The sequence below is a fragment of the Pelobates fuscus genome, chromosome 5 (assembly GCF_036172605.1).
Source record: "Pelobates fuscus isolate aPelFus1 chromosome 5, aPelFus1.pri, whole genome shotgun sequence".
Classification (NCBI taxonomy): Eukaryota; Metazoa; Chordata; class Amphibia; order Anura; family Pelobatidae; genus Pelobates; species Pelobates fuscus.
The window spans coordinates 201814736-201836086 of NC_086321.1; the positions used below are offsets into that span (position 1 = coordinate 201814736).

General features: G+C 45.0%; 1 protein-coding gene across 2 annotated transcripts in view; it reads right to left on the reverse strand.

Annotated features, from left to right (window-relative positions):
• Positions 1 to 21351, reverse strand: part of LRRC2 (leucine rich repeat containing 2) — a 356803-nt gene that overhangs the window by 234818 nt on the left and 100634 nt on the right. The window lies entirely within an intron of this gene.

A 21351-nucleotide genomic window follows, 5' to 3' on the forward strand; every position in this document is an offset into this window, starting at 1 on the left:
TGCAACTAAACCGCAGCGCTAGTTATCCGAATCGGAATGACTGTATAGATGATCTTCAAGCTTCTTGTTTGTTATTTAGCAGCTATTCAAATGCAGACTGTATGTTTAATTATCTGAATATTTAAACACCTTATTCCTGTTTATGTTATTTATTAGAGGCAGTGTCCATAGATCTAGCAAGGTTCTGCTCTGTGCTAAAGGCCTTAAAGGACCACTCTAGGCACCCAGACCACTTCAGCTTAATGAGGTGGTCTGGGTGCCAGGTCCTTCTAGGGTTAACCCATTTTTTCATAAACAAAGCAGTTTCAGAGAAACTGCTATGTTTATGAATGGGTTAAGCCTTCCCCCTATATCCTCTAGTGGCTGTCTCATTGACAGCCGCTAGAGGCGCTTGCGTGCTTCTCACTGTGATTTTCACAGTGAGAGCACGCCAGAGTCCATAGGAAAGCATTGTGAATGCTTTCCTATGTGACCGGCTGAATGCGCGCGCAGCTCTTGCCGCGCGTGCGCATTCAGCCGACGGGGAGGAGAAGAGGAGGATCGGAGGAGGAGAGCAGGAGGAGATCTCTCCGCCCAGCGCTGGAAAAAGGTAAGTTTTTACCCCTTTCCCCTTTCCAGAGCTGGGCGGGAGGGGGTCCCTGAGGGTGGGGGCACCCTCAGGGCACTCTAGTGCCAGGAAAACGAGTATGCTTTCCTGGCACTAGAGTGGTCCTTTAATCCTTGTAAATGTTTTTTTTTTCCTGACCTAGCTACTTAATCTATATCAAATTATTCCATGCATTCATTGTTCCTTGTTCCTATTCAGTGTTCAACTCGTAACTCTTCCTATACTATTTGCATATCTCTTCTCATATCTCTTCTTTTTTGTCTTTTCCTTATTATATACATTTTATGAAATGTTACATTTATCTCCTGTAAGTTTTTTACTCTTTCTTAACTCCAGTCATTATCATTTTCCTCGATCTATGCTCCTTTTGTTCTTTTATGTATTGTTCTGTTTGCTTTTGTTCCTGATGTAAATTCAAATAGCCAGAAAATTGTGAAAGAAGAAAGATATAGAAGCAAAAAAAAAAGAGAATTACAAAATAATTTGATGATTTCACTTACTCGTGAAATGTTAAGATGACTGGACCAGATTTTAGAAAACTGATTCATTCTAAAATTGGAGATTCACTTAGTTATGAACTACAATTTGTCTGAATTTGGTGGGATTTGTTGAATGCTTGAATTCCGAACCAAAATGTAGCCAAGTCAGTAATGTGCAATGACTGAGCATGTTCACTTTGATTAGTGATTCTGAATTCCCCTGTATCACCAAAAAAAAAAAAAAAATGATTGATGGGAAGAAAGATAGTTGGTGGCTAGGGGGCAGTCAGGGCCGGACTGGCCCACCGGGATACCGGGAAATTTCCCGGTGGGCCGCGGCACCTGGGGGCTGCTCTGGCAATGTATGTGCCACCGGGTGGCCGGTCCGGTGGCACATACTCTGAGGGGGCCGTCCGGCCGGTCGGCCAGCGGCCGCATTGCACGCTGGAGCCGCCGGACCGGGTGGCAGCCTCGCCGGTCCGGCGGCACTCCTAATGCTGGGGGCTGAGCCTGAAGGAGGAGGGAGGAGCATGTCTCTGTACCATGCTCCCTCGCGGTTCCCACAATTCACAGCACAGGAACCGCGAGGGAGCATGGTACAGAGACATGCTCCTCCCTCCTCCTTCAGGCTCAGCCCCCAGCATTAGAAGTGCCGCCGGGCCGGCGAGGCTGTATCGTGGAACGCGCTGCCCCCCCTGACTCCTCTCAGGTAGGGGGGTGGGGGGGCAAGAAAGAGACAGATTGGGGGGGGCAAGAAAGAGACAGATGGGGGGGGGAGGGGTGTGTGCAAGAAAGAGACAGAAGGGGAGGGAGAATTGGGGGGGCAAGAAAGAGACAGATTGGGGGGAGGGGTGTGTGCAAGAAAGAGACAGAGGGGGGAGGGAGAATGGGGGGGCAAGAAAGAGACAGATGGGGAGGGGTGTGTGCAAGAAAGAGACAGAAGGGGAGGGAGAATTGGGGGGGTGCAAGAAAGAGACAGAAGGGGAGGGAGAATGGGGGGGTGCAAGAAAGAGACAGCGGGGGGGGTGCAAGAAAGAGACAGAGGGGGAGGGAGAGTGCCACAGGGAAAGGAGGGAGAATAGAGAGACAGAGGGGGGAGAATAGAGAGACAGAGGGGGAGGGAGAGTGCCACAGGGAAAGGAGGGAGAAAGAGGCAGAGGGGGGAGAATAGAGAGACAGGGGAAGAGATATGTGGGGGAGAGAGAGAGAGAGAGAGAGACACGGAAAGGGGGGAGAGAGACAGAGGGGAAGAGATATGTGGGGGAGAGAGACAGATGGGAAGAGATGTGTGGGGGAGAGAGAGAGAGAGACACATGGGAAGGGGGGAGAGAGACAGAGGGGAAGAGATATGTGGGGAGAGAGGGGGGAAGAGACAGAGGGGAAGAGAGATGTGGGGGAGAGAGAGACACAGGGAAAGGGGGGAGACAGAGACAGAGGGGAAGAGAGAGACAGGGAGAAAGGAGAGAGACACACAAGGGGAGGGGGACACAAGGGGAGGGGGAAGAGAGAAACAGAGGCAGAAAGGAGAGACACACACAAGGGGAGGGGGAGAAAGGCAGAGGGGGAAGAGAGAGACTGGGAAGGAGAGGGGAGACTCCTCCCCCCCCCACGATGCTCTCCCCTGGTGGTCGCAGTGTTGAGAGTGAACTCTAGGCCCATAGACACACTACCCCCACACACACACCATACACATGCACACATTTCCCCCCCCACACATTCACAGCCCCCCACACACACACATTCACAGCCCCCCCATACACACATTTCCCCACACACCCTACGCATTCACACACTACACCCCCCCACACACACACACACATACACTGAACCTTTCACACACACACTGCACCCCTCACACATTGCACCACTGCTCCTATACCCTACTACAGCCCCATATCCCAGCAGACCCCAGGTAAGTTGTCAAACTGTTCTTAACCCCTTAAGGACCAAACTTCTGGAATAAAATGGAATCATGACATGTCACACATGTCATGTGTCCTTAAGGGGTTTTAAACGGTTTGACTTCTTACTCTGTGAAGGGGTCCCGGCACTCCTTGCACCATAACCACTACACAGAGCAGTACTGGTTATTGTACATGGAATTTTTCCCCTCCCGGGATCAGGCTCTGGATCCTCCAATGGTAAATGACATGTATATTAATGTGTTTATTAGTTATATACATATATATATATATATACATACATATATATATATATATATATATATATATATATATATATACATACATATATATATATATATATACATACATATATATATATATATATATATATATATATATATACATACATATATATATATATACATATATACACATATATACATATATATATATGCCTTTTATATTTACAATAACATATTTAAAGTGAAGCGCGCACCCACAGGACTTCAATATAAATAAGATAACGTCAATTTTTTACAGTTGTGCCGTACATACGTTCACTATTTCAGTCCCATTACCAAGCTTTCCTTAATATGTCAAGGTAGTTGGACCGAAACATTAATTACATGCACGTCTGCTTAAAATAAATCAGCACTTTTGTTTATTTTGAAGCCTATGAGTGCTTTTCTTTACGTTGGAGTAATAGTTTTTAATTTTAAGTTCTCTTTTCTAACTCTGTATCTGCACACTATGCTGGCGCGATGCATTATGGGGCTGGTAAATATTTTTTTCCAGGGCTGCTTTTAATTCCCAGTCCGGCCCTGGGGGCAGTCACTAAATTTAGATTTTATTTAAGGATCAAACAAGATGTGACCAACATGTAGGGTGAAAAAAAGAGGCAGTGAAAAAATATACATTTAAAAATGTGCATAATATATATTTTATATATAAATACTGTGATTTTTTTTTCTTTTCCTCTCTTTTTCCCTCTACTTTTTCTTACTTGATCTATAAACCCGATTACTTGAAAATGCAAATTATGTAAATTATGTATATATCTTACAGGACACTGACAAAAGCATCTGATTCCTGAAACAGCTAGGATATAGGCCACTAGACAAGTTATTGGCACTATTTTGACATCTAACTAAAAAATATGAATAAGTGCCAATTTGGGCTATTGTACTTTATCTTGCAACCTTGAATCATTGGTCATAGCTTATCTTACCATAAGCTATTTCCAGGCTCTTTTTATTTAGGTTTCCAAATTGGGTCTGGAGGGCCTGGATTATTTTTATTTATATATAGGTATATATATATATAGTGATATTTTTCGTTCAAGTGTGTGTATGTATATATATATATATATATATATATATATATATATATATATATATATAAAATATTAAAGAAAAGAGGAGTCAGAAGTTGTAATCCAATATTTTTTTAAATAGAAAAGCAAGTGAGTGAAGCAACAAAACAGAGGCATCCCAGGTTGTTAGGAGCAGTCCTGGGAGGATATAGTGCAGAGGAGAATGAACCAATGTATATTCAGGGGAAGGATAGGGAAAATCAGGAGGAAATTGAGAATGTAACAACCTATAATGAACAGCGTCAGTTGTGTTCACATTGTGGATGATAATGAGAAATAAACATCTGAGTGCATTCTTCCCACAGATATCTATTCATCATCATCATCCCTTCTGGGAAGACCCTGCGCATCTACATCAGCAATGGTTATGCCCAAATTATGGGCAGCTTGCGCGCATTAAAATGCACTCTTCCTCCCTCATTTCCATAAAGTGATGCATATTTTGCTGCAAGGAAACCATTGCTGATGTAAATTGCCTAACGCCCTCATTCAAAACGTTAGACATGGAGCGTACCTCGGTTATTACATTCTGCAATAGTTCTCGCTGATTCTCCCTATCCTGCTGTATGGACATCTCCAGTTCAGCTTGACGAGCCTGGATCGTTGCATACAGCGCAGCCAACGGTGGAGGAAGTTGTGGCGACTGCATTTCTTCGGCCACTGATGTAACTGAATCAGGATCCACTGCTGTTAGGGTAATGGTACCCTCCTCTTGCAGTGGGAGAGTACCATCAGAACCTATAGGGGAGAACATAGAAAGAACATTGTTAGCATGTGTCATATGTTGCAATGCTTACTATCATCTGTACAACAATATTATTTAAACTTGGAAATAAAATATATGCAGTCATGCTATTAATTTATTATTATGTCTAAGTATAGTTATGCATCTTTGTCCCCCCTAGCCCTTTCTCTGTCTCTATGTGACCTCTCAACGCATGTCTTTGTGCCCACCTCCCTTTCCTTCTAATCTCACTACAGGTATCATGGCCGAGCGTCCCCAGGTAGAGAATCTCCTGTTTCTTCTGCATGACAGGAAGCTGATCATTGCACTCAGCTTCCTTTCAGGGCAAGTAGATGGTAGATAAGATCACACGTGGTCCACTCAGCCACAGTACACAACAGTGAAATAAAGTGGTCGACCCGGCCCTGCCTGTTACATAAACTAGTATGCCTGCAAAGAAAATGTGTACAGTTAAAGCATCTTTTACTTACGCTCAGCAGTGGATCCCTGTTCCTGGACACCAGTGGCCGGCTGTTGGAGGGAAACCACACTCATACGTGGTGAAGAAACGTCGACAAGTTGCGCATGGTCTAAAATACATGTATGTGATAAATTAACTTCATATACAGTAAAATCACATACGTGTGTGTGTCTGTGTATGTTTAAATGCGCACGCACACACACACACACATAACATTTATCTAACAATGCTATGCAAGTACTTACGAGAGGAAAGTGAAGCCAGGCGCATTTCCTGGGAGACTGGAGATGAACCTGCTGCCCTGCTCTCCATGCAGACAGCATCTCCTGCAGTTCCTGGTGCCTCTTCTGGGGATTGAGGGGCTTTCACCGATGGCACACATTGGAAGGTTAACACAAGAAAACTGATATATGTAAATTTCGACTAACAAATATGAATTTAAAAAGGACCACTATAGGCACCAAGACCACTTCAGCTCAATGAAGTGGTCTGGGTGCCACATACCTCTAGTTTAAAGCCTGCAGCTGAAAACATAGCAGTTCTAGATAAACTGCTGTTTCACTGAGGGTTAATCCAGCCTCTAGTGGCTGTCTCACTGACAGCCACTAGAGCCGCTTCCGCGATTCTCACTGTGAAAATCACAGTGAGAAGATGCTGGACGTCCATAGGAAAGCATTGAGTAATGCTTTCCTATGGGTGGTTTGAATGAGCGCACGGCTCTTGCTGTGCATTCGGAGCTGACGTTGGCAGAGGGAGGAGTGTTCCCCAGCGCCGAGGGAGCCTGGTGCTGGAGAAAGGTAAGTGGCTGAAGGGGTTGGAGAAAGGTAAGTAGCTGAAGTGGGAAGGGGGCCACAAGGGTTGGGGGGGACCTAATTACCCTATAGTGCCAGGAAAACGAGTTTGTTTTCCTGGCACTATAGTGGTCCTTTAACAACGTACCTTCAGATGTTTCAGCGCCAGATGTCCCCTCAATCCCAAGGAGGTTGTCTCTTCCCAGGAACTGCAGGAGCTCCTCTTCATAAGGCAGCAGGTCCGGTTCTTGTGAACCGCCTCCTGTCTTCCTGGAGGCGGCTGCTGCCTTCACCTTCCTCTTCACCATCCGCCTGATGTCATATTAACTGCAATGACATGTGTAATTGATTAATTACTTTAATATGTTTCTATATATATGTTTACTGACATGTTTAAAGGGATACTATAGGCACCCAGACCAATTCAGCGCATTGAAGTGGTCTGGGTTCAGTGTCCCAGGTCCCTTAACTGTGTAAATGTAACTATTGCAAGTGCAACTGCAATAATTATCTTTATGTGTTAACTCCACCTTTAGTGGCTGGCTACCAGACGGCCACTAGAGGGACTTCTGGGCTGTTAGGCAACTTTTGGTCACCCCTCCATATCCCCCATCCCATGTGTATCACCCCTTGTAGCGGATTGGTACCGGGCTGTCCCACAACATGTATGAGAATAAGTGTATTTAGTCATATTGCTGGTTTAATGTGTGTGAACATGTATAGAAATCATGGTATCCGGTTATATTGACAGTTAAATGTATATAAAGAACTGTATTCCTCTGGTTGTTCGGTAGAATCATTCAAATAAAACAAGGGAATGAAACTACCGAACAACCAGACCACCCTGTGTAAAGTGTGCCTTCAATTACCGTTTGCAACAATGTTGCAAACGGGTAATTACCTATTCATGCAGTGTGGTCTTTGTTCGCTGGGTGGCCGCCATTCGGGATGCGAACACGTGGCGGCAGCCATCTTGGACTGCCGAACAGCGGTGTTTTGCCGTCGAGTGTCTGGAACCAAAATCGGACACTTGACTAGGCAAACACCGCTGAGACCTCCAGACTCCTAATACTTCGTGGGGAAACTACCGAACGGCCCGCCGTTCGGTAGAAAGAACCCCACAAACTAGGGGATTCATCCGAATCCCCGTCAGGCCACTTAACAGTAATATTTCACCCCTTTGCATTTGCCTGTTTGTGACCGACCGCAGGGCCAGAATACATGGAACTGTTTTCGGATACTTTACCTCTGCGGTCGGTCCAAACTTCAAAGTCCCATAACTCCCGAACGCTTTATCCGAATGGGCTAATTTTAAAGTATGTTGGTCCCCCAGAATAGAGCTATCTGGGGATGTTGGATTTGTGGATGTACCCCAAGTATTTAGGGTACATCCAAAACTCGGGGAAAACTGTGTACACAATAAGGGGATTATGATGCTAGAGGAGGGGAGGAGATCTGTGGGAGGTTACTGCTTGTAGATTGGATAATGTCTTAAGTGATAGAACCTCCTCCCTTGCATGGGAGAGGGCTTTATAAGGAACTGTGAAATAAAGCTAGTTAGTTCTACTCCTGAAACTGTGTGTCGTCCAGTTATTGGGATTGCGATGGGGATATTGCTGTATTACTCTACCTGCTGGAAACCTTGCCTGTGGACTTAACATCACCTTGTTCCTGAGCCTCACTGGGATCTCTAGTGGAGAATAGCTGTGCAAGATCGGCTCTCCGCTACATTGGTTGGCAGCGCTGGGATCCAAACTCACATAGGAACAAGCGTAAATGGAGTACGGATGGAGATTGATTTTTCTGCGCTAAAACGCTCCACGCTAAAGGACCTCCTAGAGGCAAGGGGTATACAAGCCAGCAATAAGAAGAAAGCAGTACTTGTTACAGAACTCATGGCAGAGTACAGAATGGAGGGCGATTCAGTTCCGGCACAGAGGGAGCCGGGAGGAACACCACAAGGATCGGAATTCCAGAGGCAGGTTCAGTTCAGGCTATCCCTTTATGGGGAAAAACCCCCAGCAGAAATTGTTACCAGGACAATGGCCGAGGTACAAGAATTCATCCTAAGGACACAGGCACCAGAACAAAGCTCTGCAATTAATGTGCCACAGGAAGGTAAGCCTAAAATACCGTACCAGGCTTTTAAAACATATGTGGAGGCAGAGGAAGATATAGACGCTTTCCTGCAAGACTTTGAGAGACTGTGTGCACTGCATAAAATTAACGCAGAGGACTGGGTACCTATTTTGGCCGGAAGGTTAACCGGGAGGGCAGCAGAGGCATATCGGACTGTACCTAATGACGAAATAAGGAATTACAGTAAAGTGAAAGAAATTATACTCGCCAGGTATGCTATAACACCCGAGGCATACCGGCGGAGGTTCCGGGATCTAAAGAAAGCAGAGAAGGACTCGCACGCAGAGTGGGCATGCCGATTACAGGGGGCAGCACTCGGGTGGGTGCAAGCTAGCAAGGCACGTTCTATGGAGGATGTAATACAGATGTTGCTGATGGAGCAGTTCTATGAGGGAGTAACCAGTGAGGTCCAGGAATGGGTAAGGGACAGAAACCCTACTTCCCTCACCGAGGCTGCTAGGAAAGCGGATGACTACCTGGATGCACGCAGGTCACAAAAACCTGCAGCTCCAAAAGCAACCTTTAAAACATTCGGGGGAACCACCTACACCCCAGCTCCACCGAGACCACTACCACCACCACCACCACCCGCTGCACAGCCCCGGTTCCGACAACCCACCGCTGGCCCCTGTCATCACTGCCAGAAGTGGGGACATTATAAAAGGGAATGCCCACAGCTACGGGACCGTTCCACCTGGATTCGTCCAGGCCCACCTCCACCCAGGGCGGCCGCAGCCCACCACTACCAGGACCTAGTTACCACCCCGTATGGTTCCGCAGTCCCCATTACTACTGTGGAACAATGGGAGGTACTGCACGAGGCAGATCCTGTCCAGGCCAATGTGGATAATCTACGGCACCATCGACAGACGGTATATCTGAATGGTACAGCAGTCCGGGGATTACGAGATTCGGGAGCCACCATCACTTTGGTATAGAGCCACCTGATTTCAGATCAGGCAAAACTGAACAAAACTGTTGCCGTCCGGGTAGCTGGGGGAGCAGTGTACCGGCTACCTACAGCAAGGGTACATTTACATTGGGGAGCGGGGGCAGGGGAAGTGGAGGTGGGATTGATGCCGCATTTACCGGCGGAGGTTTTATTGGGGAACGATCTGGGGAGGCTCACTTCTGCTTTTGAGCCCCAGTCGCCCACCACAGGGGAGGTCAACCCTGTAGTCACCCGACAACAGGCCCGCACCCAGGACCACAACACACTGCCGGAGGACCAGGTAAGCAGCCCTACCCCCCCTCTAGAATGTGTCCCCTGGGCTCCACCTAATGAATTTGTAGCTGAAGTCGCAACAGACCCCACGCTTCAGGTGTATAGGGACAAGGTTGGCACGGGTTCCCCCGGGGCGGAGGGAGAGAGGTTTATCTGGGATAAACAACTTTTGTACAGGGAAACAAGCAAACAGATTACGGGGTTAGACCCGATAGCGAGGAGACAATTAGTGGTACAACAGCGGTACCGGGCTGAATTACTCCGGATAGCGCATGATATTCCGCTATCCGGACATCTAGGGGTTAGTCGCACCAGGTACAGACTAACCCAGAGTTTCTTCTGGCCAGGGATTAGCCAGGAAGTACGCAGATATTGCACGACTTGCGATACCTGACAGAGAGTGGGAAAAAGGGGGGATCGCAGGAAGGCTAAACTTCACCCCTTACCCATAATAGAGGAACCTTTTAGCCGAATAGCGGTGGATCTGATAGGCCCCCTCAATAAAGCTAGCCCGTCAGGAAAACGGTATATTTTAACGGTAGTAGATTATGCCACCAGGTATCCAGAAGCAGTGGCTCTGACCAACATCCACGCTGAGACGGTCGTGGATGCCCTCATGCGGATATTCTCCCGGATGGGATTACCCAGGGAGATTATCTCGGATCAGGGTACCCAGTTTACCGCAGAATTCACCCAACACCTCTGGAGGATCTGTGGCATTAAGCCTATTATCAGTGCCCCTTACCACCCCCAGACGAACGGGCTCTGCGAACGATTCAATGGTACCTTGAAGCAGATGCTCCGAACCTTCGCAGAGACCCACAAGGACTGGGAACGATTCCTGCCGCACCTCCTATTCGCATACCGGGAGGTGCCGCAGGAATCCACAGGGTTCTCCCCGTTTGAATTATTGTTTGGAAGGAGGGTCCGAGGCCCATTAGATCTTATTAGAGAGCATTGGGAGGGAGACCGGAGCACAGATGGCACTCCCATCATACCATATGTGTTGGCCTTTCGGGACCGCCTAGAAGCGTTGACCAAGACGGTAAGGGAAAACCTTCAGGAGGCCCAGACCCGCCAGCGTACATGGTATGATCGGGGAGCCAGGGACCGTAGCTTTCAGGTCGGGCAGAAAGTACTAATTTTAAAACCTGTCCGACATGATAAGTTACAGGCCGCCTGGCAGGGCCCATATAAGGTGGTGGAGCAAAGATGTGATACCACCTATATTATCGGCCCCTGCACAGGGACTGGGGGGCGACGCATGCTCCATGTGAACATGCTGAAGCCCTACCACGAGCGTACTGAGGAGGTAACCGCCATCTGTGCCCCTAACACGGAAGAGTTTGACAGCTTACCCCTCCCCGATTTGCTGGGGGATGGGCAGTTGTCCGGGGATTTAGGGGAGGTTGCGCTGGGAGATCGGCTGAGCCCACAGGAGCGGATCGAGGTACAGCAACTATTAGAAGAGAAACGCGACACGTTCTCTAATGTACCTGGATACACGCCTCTGGCAACTCACCGGGTCGAGACCCCAGGGCAACTACCCATGCGCCAGACGCCATACCGCATTCCAGAAGCGGTACGGGCAAACATGCGTAAGGAGATCGACGAAATGCTCCAACTGGGGGTGATTGAACCCTCAGACAGTCCTTGGGCATCTCCTGTAGTCCTCGTACCAAAGCGAGACGGTACGACCCGCTTCTGCGTGGACTATAGGAGATTGAACGAGAAGACTGTATCCGACGCCTATCCGATGCCCCGGATAGACGAGTTACTGGACAGAATGGCCAGGGGCCAATACCTCACCACTATTGACTTGTGTAAAGGGTATTGGCAAATCCCCCTGGCCCCAGACGCCATCCCGAAGTCGGCCTTTGTCACCCCATTTGGCTTGTACCAGTTTAAGGTCATGCCATTTGGGATGAAAAACGCCCCAGCCACCTTCCAAAGGATGGTGGATCGACTCCTGGATGGATTTCAGGACTATACCTGTGCCTACCTGGACGATATTGCCATTTTTAGCAATACGTGGCAGGAACATTTAGCTCACATAGGAGCTGTGCTAGATAGGATAAGGGAAGCAGGTTTGACCTTGAAGCCGGCCAAGTGTAGTATCGGAATGGCTGAGGTACAATACCTGGGACATAGAGTAGGGTGCGGTAAACAGAAACCCGAACCCGCCAAAGTAGAGGCTGTAGCCCAGTGGCCCACCCCTAGGACTAAGACCCAGGTTTTAGCGTTTCTAGGGACAGCAGGGTATTACAGGAAGTTTGTTCCCAATTATAGCGCCCTGGCCAAACCCCTCACTGACCTGACACGTAAGAACCTTCCCCGCCAAGTAAACTGGACCCCGGAGTGTGAGCAGGCATTCCAACAATTTAAAAATGCACTGATAAATGCCCCTGTCTTGGCAGCTCCCAATCCAACTAAACGTTTTCTTGTTCACACAGACGCTTCTATGTTTGGATTGGGGGCAGTACTGAGTCAAGTCGGGGCCGATGGCGGAGAACATCCAGTGGCTTACATCAGTCGCAAACTGTTACCTCGAGAAGTAAGCTACGCCGCCATCGAAAAGGAATGCCTGGCTGTGGTGTGGGCCCTAAAGAAACTGCAACCCTATTTATATGGACAGCCCTTTTCCTTGCTCACGGATCACAACCCGTTAGTCTGGCTGAACCGGGTGGCTGGGGACAACGCCAGGCTGCTGCGCTGGAGTTTGGCGCTACAGCCTTTTGACTTTAATATCCAGTACCGGCCGGGTAAGCAGAATGGAAATGCTGACGGGTTGTCAAGACAAACTGACTTAGAGAAATGATCCGTGAGCCCCCGGACATCCCCAAGCCGATCCGTGTTGGATCAGACTGTGTATGCCGGCTTGTGGGCAAGGGGGAGCAGTGTAGCGGATTGGTACCGGGCTGTCCCACAACATGTATGAGAATAAGTGTATTTAGTCATATTGCTGGTTTAATGTGTGTGAACATGTATAGAAATCATGGCATCCGGTTATATTGACAGTTAAATGTATATAAAGAACTGTATTCCTCTGGTTGTTCGGTAGAATCATTCAAATAAAACAAGGGAATGAAACTACCGAACAACCAGACCACCCTGTGTAAAGTGTGCCTTCAATTACCGTTTGCAACAATGTTGCAAACGGGTAATTACCTATTCATGCAGTGTGGTCTTTGTTCTCTGGGTGGCCGCCATTCGGGATGCGAACACGTGGCGGCGGCCATCTTGGACTGCCGAACAGCGGTGTTTTGCCGTCGAGTGTCTGGAACCAAAATCGGACACTTGACTAGGCAAACACCGCTGAGACCTCCAGACTCCTAATACTTTGTGGGGAAACTACCGAACGGCCCGCCGTTCGGTAGAAAGAACCCCACAAACTAGGGGATTCATCCGAATCCCCGTCAGGCCACTTAACAGTAATATTTCACCCCTTTGCATTCGCCTGTTTGTGACCGACCGCAGGGCCAGAATACATGGAACTGTTTTCGGATACTTTACCTCTGCGGTCGGTCCAAACTTCAAAGTCCCATAACTCCCGAACGCTTTATCCGAATGGGCTAATTTTAAAGTATGTTGGTCCCCCAGAATAGAGCTATCTGGGGATGTTGGATTTGTGGATGTACCCCAAGTATTTAGGGTACATCCAAAACTCGGGGAAAACTGTGTACACGATAAGGGGATTATGATGCTAGAGGAGGGGAGGAGATCTGTGGGAGGTTACTGCTTGTAGATTGGATAATGTCTTAAGTGATAGAACCTCCTCCCTTGCATGGGAGAGGGCTTTATAAGGAACTGTGAAATAAAGCTAGTTAGTTCTACTCCTGAAACTGTGTGTCGTCCAGTTATTGGGATTGCGATGGGGATATTGCTGTATTACTCTACCTGCTGGAAACCTTGCCTGTGGACTTAACATCACCTTGTTCCTGAGCCTCACTGGGATCTCTAGTGGAGAATAGCTGTGCAAGATCGGCTCTCCGCTACACCCCTATTAATCCCCTGTCCCTGTGTGTCACCCCCATTAACCGTGCATCTCCCTTATTTAACACCACTTTCACCTACACTGTGTATGTTACTACACAGTGAAAGCTGTGGTACAGAAATCTGTCAGATTTGTAGATCAGATTGCAATATCTGATGGATGTGCTGCACGCATGCACAGTACACCCATCCGATTGCTATATCTAAAGGATGTGCTGCGCGCATGTGCTGCACACCCATCAGATTGCTATATCTGATGGATGGGCTGCGCGCATGCGCATTACACCCATCAGATTTCTATAGCTGAAGGATGTGCCGAGCGCATGGGCGGTACACCCTTCAGATTAAAGGCCCAGCTGATCGAGTGTCATCAGAGGCGGCACACATGCTTGCGGTACCTCCAACAGAATTCTATACCTCGGGCCTGCTAGCGCGCAGCTGATCTCGCGTCACTTCTGGTGACATGGGGGCACCGGAAGTGACATCAATATAGAAATCTGATAGATATAGATATCTGATAGAACAGCTGCATTTTTCAACATGACAGCCTCCCAATGCTTTCCTATGGGAAAGCATTGGATTTGCTGATCTTGTCAATTATGAAAATCGCAGCCAAGGAGGCAAAGCACAGCTCTGCTATAAGGATGAGTAGTTAAAGGGACACTCCAGGCACCCAGACCACTTCTGCCCATTGGAGTGGTCTGGGTGCCAACTCCCACTACCCTTAACCCTGCAACTGTAAATAAATATTGCAGTTTTCATAAACTCCTCCTCTAGTGGCGTCGCTGAAACCCCGATAGGAAAGCATTGAAAGCATTTTTCAATGCTTTCCGATGGGGAGGTCTAATGCGCATGTGCAGCATTGCCGCACATGTGCAGCATTGCCGCGCATGCGCATTAGGTCTCACCCCGCCAGCGTCCGCGCATGCACAATCAGTCTCCCCCTGGGGTGGGGGTGGGAGGGAGAGGGGACCTGCAATGCCAGGAAAACGATTTGTTCTCCTGGCACTGGAGTGTCCCTTTAATTACAGTTACATTGCTGAGAGGGAGGTTAAACTGTGTTTTCACAGTTATAGTGACAGGAATGCAAACATGTATTCCTGTCACTATAGTGTTCCTTTAAAGCTGAGCTGCACATGGTGTTTTTTTCCCTCTATGTGCTTAAGTGACCCAAGCCTCACTTTTAAAAGACTTTAAAAGCATAGCTGCCACTGGTGGTGGTGTGTAGCAAAAGCACATGGAGGAAAAAAATAAGTTTAAAAAAACATGGCATAAAGAAAATTTTTTTTTAGGAATATAAATGCACTTACCGTTTCTTCACCACCTCCTGGGTGCGGTTGTTCCCTCCACCAGCATTCACCGCTGCCACAATCTTCCTCCACCGATTGTCCTTCTTTGCTCTTGAAGTCTTTTTGGCTGCTGCCCCAAACATACATTGGTAGTACTGGCAAAGCTTGTTTACCAGTACTGTATTCTCCTCTGCACGAAAGCTATCAGCGTATCTATTCTTCCGCCCAGGAACTGCTCCTTTTAAAATCCTTGGCAGTCTCTGCTTTTTCATGCTTCTCCCACTTGCTTCTCCTTCCTCCTGGCCAGAGTGGCCAATGCCCCCCTCCACTGTATCCACATCCATCTCTCAGTTAATTAAGGAGCTGGAGGAGGACATGACCACTTCTGGCAAGGTCCCTATCAAAGTGCCTAAAATGGCTGACAGGGTGGTGGGCTGGCTTAGCTCCAAAATGGCTGAATGGCTGGCCTATAGAAAATCTGGATAGCTTTTGCATTGAAGGACTGCCTTGAGTTGATACTTTTTTTTTCCATTTTTTCTGGCAGTATGTAAAAGCCTATTTAATTGCCTCCTACTTTCCCACTCTCTTATAAAATAAAACTGTGTTTCCAATACCACCTGTCAGGGAAGCATGATGATTCATGAGCCCAAGAAACTAAGCAAAAGCAATGCATTGCATTTGCAATGTCATTCGATATGCGAATGACTATAGTAAGTGGTGTTCGGTAGTTTACTGATAGTGCCAATACATTTTCATGCGATTGGCAGCGTTCGCACATTTGACGGTTCGGGAGTTAGTTCGGGAGTTTTAGGTTGTAAATTAAACGACATACAGCATTCAATGCCATGCTGTTAGATCAATGTACAAAATTTGAAACGAATGGTTATACTGAGTTCGGTTGAAGCTATTCGGTATTTAGGGATTAGGGAACATAGTTGGTTACAGTAATTTAATTGAACCAAATGAATTGAATAAATAAAACGGATACATAAAACTATGTTCCTGTTAAGACCTGCAGGGGGGATGGTGCTGCGGTCCCTTGTTCCTTTTCCAGCTGCTGAGTATAAGTGATCATAGCTCCAGCAGGGGGTAGAGATGAATACAGCTTCCCGACAATCCTTCCCAGTAGTTAGAGTATCCTTTCCCCAAACATGAGCCAAGACTTCATGAAGGGTGTAACAGAACTAAAGCTTTATTGAAACAGGCTGGCTTTTATGGGGATCCTCATGCAAGAGGACCTCCCAAAACAAACAAACATATCACCAATCACTGTACAGTATTTTCTTAATACACGCCCTTCCTCTGCCTGGAAGATAGTGAGATAAGTTAAAGGTTAAATCAATTATCTCCAGGCAGAGGGTTCACATTTTACCCAAACATTGGAACACCCCTTTCCCCACAAGGTATCCCCACAAAATACATATCCCCTGATAGCCCCAATCTGGGAGGCAAACATATCCAAATTTCACCCAGATCGGTTCAGGGGTTCTTAAAAAGTGTGGAAGTCTTAGTTTACCGACCACACACGAGGCTCCTGCCCAAAACAGTTCCACGGATTCAGTGTGTGGGGTTGGTCAATTGGGGAAAAAGGTGAAAGCGGTCAAAATTACCGAAAATACCCTCCTGGCTCATAGGAGCGATTGTTCCCCTGGTTCATACGAACATAACTACCGAATGCCGCTCTTCTGGGTGTTCGGCAAGTGGGAGAACCGGCCGTTCGGTAGTTTTCAGCGGTACTTCGCACTGTCGAGTGTCCGATTTTAGTTCCAGACACTCGACAACCAAGTCCCGCTGACTCGCCTCGTGCGAACAAGATGGCCGCCATTTTCTTTTCCTCGTGGCGTTCGGCTATACGAACAGCGGCCACCCAGGGGACACTTAATTGTCGGTGCTTCAGATCACAACAAGCAAGGAGGGAGGTCGTGGTTCGGTAGTTGCAAACTGCCGAACGAATAATCCACTATAGGCAGAAAAGGGAAATTAAATACACATAAAATAGAAGAAAAGGTTAGCTGATGTCTCTTTTCTTCACAGTTCCCTAATTAAAACGAGTTTTATGTTTATTAACGAATATTAACGAATATCGTACGAAAACTGCATGATCGTTCACGGGGCCCGCCTGGCACTAGGAGCACGGCTCGAGTCACGAGCTCGCTCTTAAAGGGGCAGTGGAAGCCAAAAGTTGATTCAGGCTCCCATTGGCCCACGTCATTCCAGCACCCCCACACACGAACATTTTGGGGGCGTAGGCATGACGTGGGCCAATCACTGGTGTAACAGTAGTGTACATTAAAAAAAAAAAAACTAGAAATTTGACTGTGAAATAATAGTAGTCAGTTTCCTTCACAAGTGTGCATTTCAGGGCCTGCCAGGGCACAGTGTCACACCAGTGCAACTCATATCTGGTGTAACAGTAGTGTACATTTAAAAAACAAAAATACAGGGGGTTTGTTGTCACCTTTCGGGGACCCTTGGTGTTGCACGTGGCTGGGTGGAGGAAGAGACCTTCAATGACATCAGTGAGGACAAGGAACGGTATATGGCTAGCTTGGTATCCAACCTTGTGCAAATGGGGAGTTTGCGGTTGTGCAAATGGACTGTTTGCGGTTGTTTGCGGTGCGTTAAACGGGGAGTTTGGTCTGTCACTGTGAAGCGGGCGTAACCCTTACACTACCTGATCGATACAACATCATACCTGATGTTTTAAAGCACGTTATTCCAAACAATTTAGGAATGTTAGGTGATTTATGCCCTTTATGGATTAAAACCAGACTCTGCATCAACTATGTAATTTTCCATGGGAGTTTTGCCATGGATCCCCCTCCGGCATGCCACAGTCCAGGTGTTAGTTCCCTTGAAACAACTTTTCCATCACTATTGTGGCCAGAAAGAGTCCTTGTGGGTTTTAAAATTTGCCTGCCTATTGAAGTCTTTGGAGGTTCGCCGGGTTCGCCCGTTCGCGAACATTTGCGGAAGTTCGCGTTCGCCGTTCACGAACTGAAAATGTTATGTTCGCGACATCACTACTGCACAGTAATAGTGGTAAACAGAAAAATCAAAACTAGGGAAATGAAACAAGTGAAGTGGAATAAACTTCCAAATGATCTATTTTGGCCTAAATACTGGGAATTCAAGGGTTATTCATGAATATACCAAGTCTAGGCTAATGTAGAAAAGTTAGCAAAATTCGCCAATTAGGTATATTCATAATGTAGTTTATTTCAACGTAAGAGTTTAAATTCATTGAAATAATTGTTTAAATTCAAATTTAGTTTCACCACAATTAACTGTTAAGTTCGTAAAGCCCTTAGTCATTTTCAATTCATCACAATCAATACTGTAATAAAAATATTACTTGCTTCTAACTTTCAGTGAAACTCCATTATACATTTGGAAGATGCTCCTCTTAGAGTTATAACACTCCTCATCTTGGAGTTATAATTTTACTGATTCTATTCATAGAGAGCAGGAGATTGCAAATGTACTTATTAAAAAAGGCTAATGGCAGGAGAAGCTGATTGCTTTATGAACTCAGTTATGACTAGCATAATTATTATACATAATTTCTATTCAAGGATTAACATGATGATATAGCCAAATGGGGTAGAGTGAACTATCTGTTTTGTGCGTGTGTCTTGCTGCTACCTAAAGCTATTTCCGTTCACATCAGAGCCACAAGCTTAATCTATTCCAACCATTTATTATGCAGAGAAAATGTGAGAATCACACATCACTAACTTTTAAAATGGGTAAGGCACATATTATCCATAATCCAATTTATAAAAAACAAAACAAAAAGAAGTGATATAATTTACACAAAAAGCTTTAAAGTACTAGACATGACAACATTAAACACAGCCAATCCTTTAGCCTATAGTTCCAGTTTTAACCCTCTCAGTCCCAGATAGGTGAGCATGCCATGCTTCTATTGCTAGCAATAGGATGCTAAAATACATTTTTAAAAAGTTCTCGAAATTATGGTGAATAGATTTTATGGATGCTGAATCTATTAAGATCCCAAAATTTGACACAAAATAATCACATTATATATATTTTAATATTAATTTCAAAGCAACGGTTTTAAAAGTGTTTTTGATCTAATTGGGTATACGATTTTATTTTACAATGTCCATAACATATTTTTAGATAGTGTGTAACACCTGCCAGCTAGCTCCATGTCAATATTGTGATAATGATGCTCCCAGGATTTCATATCCAGCTGCTATGCTACTAGTACATAATGAAGTAAGATCTGAAGGAAAAAAGGACCCTTGATCATTATGACACTCTTGACCTGGAGTTAGCTAGCAGATATTGTATTTGTTCTTTGGGAGTCCCTGATCTTTGATTCATATCTCTAACAATGAATTGTCTAAGAAGAATCCCAGAATAAACTCAGTTTTTTGTTTTTTTTCAAGAACCCTTGTAGCAAACACTGCAAGGATGTATATATTCTAGCATTCAAGATGGCCTCCTGGAAAAAAAAATTACTTTGAAATGGGTTTTGTTTTTAGAAATAAACAGCTTTGTGAGTTATTTTTTTTTTTTTTACAAATCTAAATATTCAAGGTTATTTTCAGGAATGTCTTTGGAAAATGTGCACAAAACGATTGCTTTGGAAAAGGTGCTCAGCACAGTAAATATTTCTTCAACACAAGGATCCCTGTCATTGGAAGACAACTAGTGTTACTTCAATAAGGGAAATATTATAGTCTCTATTTGAAAGCAAACATTAACCCTTAGAAAACCATCTGATGCAGCTAGCAACTTGATGCATTAGTGGGCATTATGAAATCAAAACATCAGACACCAGTACCACTTATAACTATGGCCTTTACTTGACCGGACATTTTAATTATTATTAATTTTTAATTTCTTTATGCAAGCTGTAAAGAATGACATACAAGGCATTTTACTTAATGAATACTTTATTTCATTTTTGTAAAAGTGTTTATATACTCATTGTATATTATCGGATGAGTGCTTACATTTATATTCCCATGTTTTATTATTTTTGTTCTTTAATTGTATTGTATATCTAATTGCAAAATTATCAATAAAAATAAGTATTTGACCAAATCACAAGGCCAATGTGTTTTTAGAAGTAGAGACAAATTGTATTATTGCTATTATTATTATTAATATTATTATTACTGATATTTATAAAGTGTCAACATATTCTCCAGCACTGCACAATCGGGGGAAGTTACAGTACACTATAGGCAAACTAATCAAAGGGAATAGACTGCCTTTCCTGTGAGCTTAGATGTAGCATTTACATCTTTTCTATACAAAGTATTGTTATATAGCTAGTGAGATTGCAATATAAAGATGGGGACTTGAAATAAGAGGGAGTTGGAGACATTAAAGGGTAATTGACAGGGTGCCTTAACCCCTTAAGGACCAAACTTTTGGAATAAAAGGGAATCATGACATGTCATACATGTCATGTGTCCTTAAGGGGTTAAAGCATTTGCATCGATGCTAAGATGTAATGTGATTGAGGAAATAATTGGGGAATATCCCCTAAAAGGCATGCTATATAACCGCAGAGACCAGGGTGGGTGGTCGGAGTAGAGGAAATGTTTTATGAAATTGGATATTATGGATATTTCTTTGAGTGAATTTGATGTAAGTGAGTAAGACCTCTCAGAGCGTGCTTGAAATTGCTGTTAAGAACTGATTAAACTGTTTAGGGTGGATCTGCCTTGGGAATAATGTGAGAATAATGTGCAAGAAGAACGATTAGGTAATAAAATATACAGTGTGCAAATTACATCTAAATGTAAAAACTATATGAACTGTAGAAAAAGATCTGAACTGTAGAAATTCTCCAACACAACAAATTTTTGCCTCACTTTTACTATTCGACTTCAATTCTGAAAATAAAATGGATTTCATTAAATTTTTCAAGTACTTGAAGAGTTATTTATGTAAAAGTGAATTGTAAGAAATTCAAAGGGAGCTTCAAAATTTGAAGCCAAAGTAGCTGAAATAAAAAATAGATGACTTAAAGAATTTTTCCAGTTTGGTCGTTTTGGGCTAAAATCTTAAATTCATTTTGAAATTACTTAATTTCCACCAATTTTACAAAATAACCATACTGGTTGTGTCACGCACAAGTTACTTTGAAAAGATGCAAATGTCCTATACATTGTTATAGCATTATTACTAGCAAAGGCATACATCTTATAGTAAATTATTGTAAAGATTACCAAGATGGAAGAAGAATGAGCCCAAAACCGCCAATTTTCATTTGTTGTTTCATTTTTTCAGACTCAAAAGCTTTCACCATCACTAACAAAGATGGTAGACTTACAGGACCAAGTCCTACCTATAATATCTAA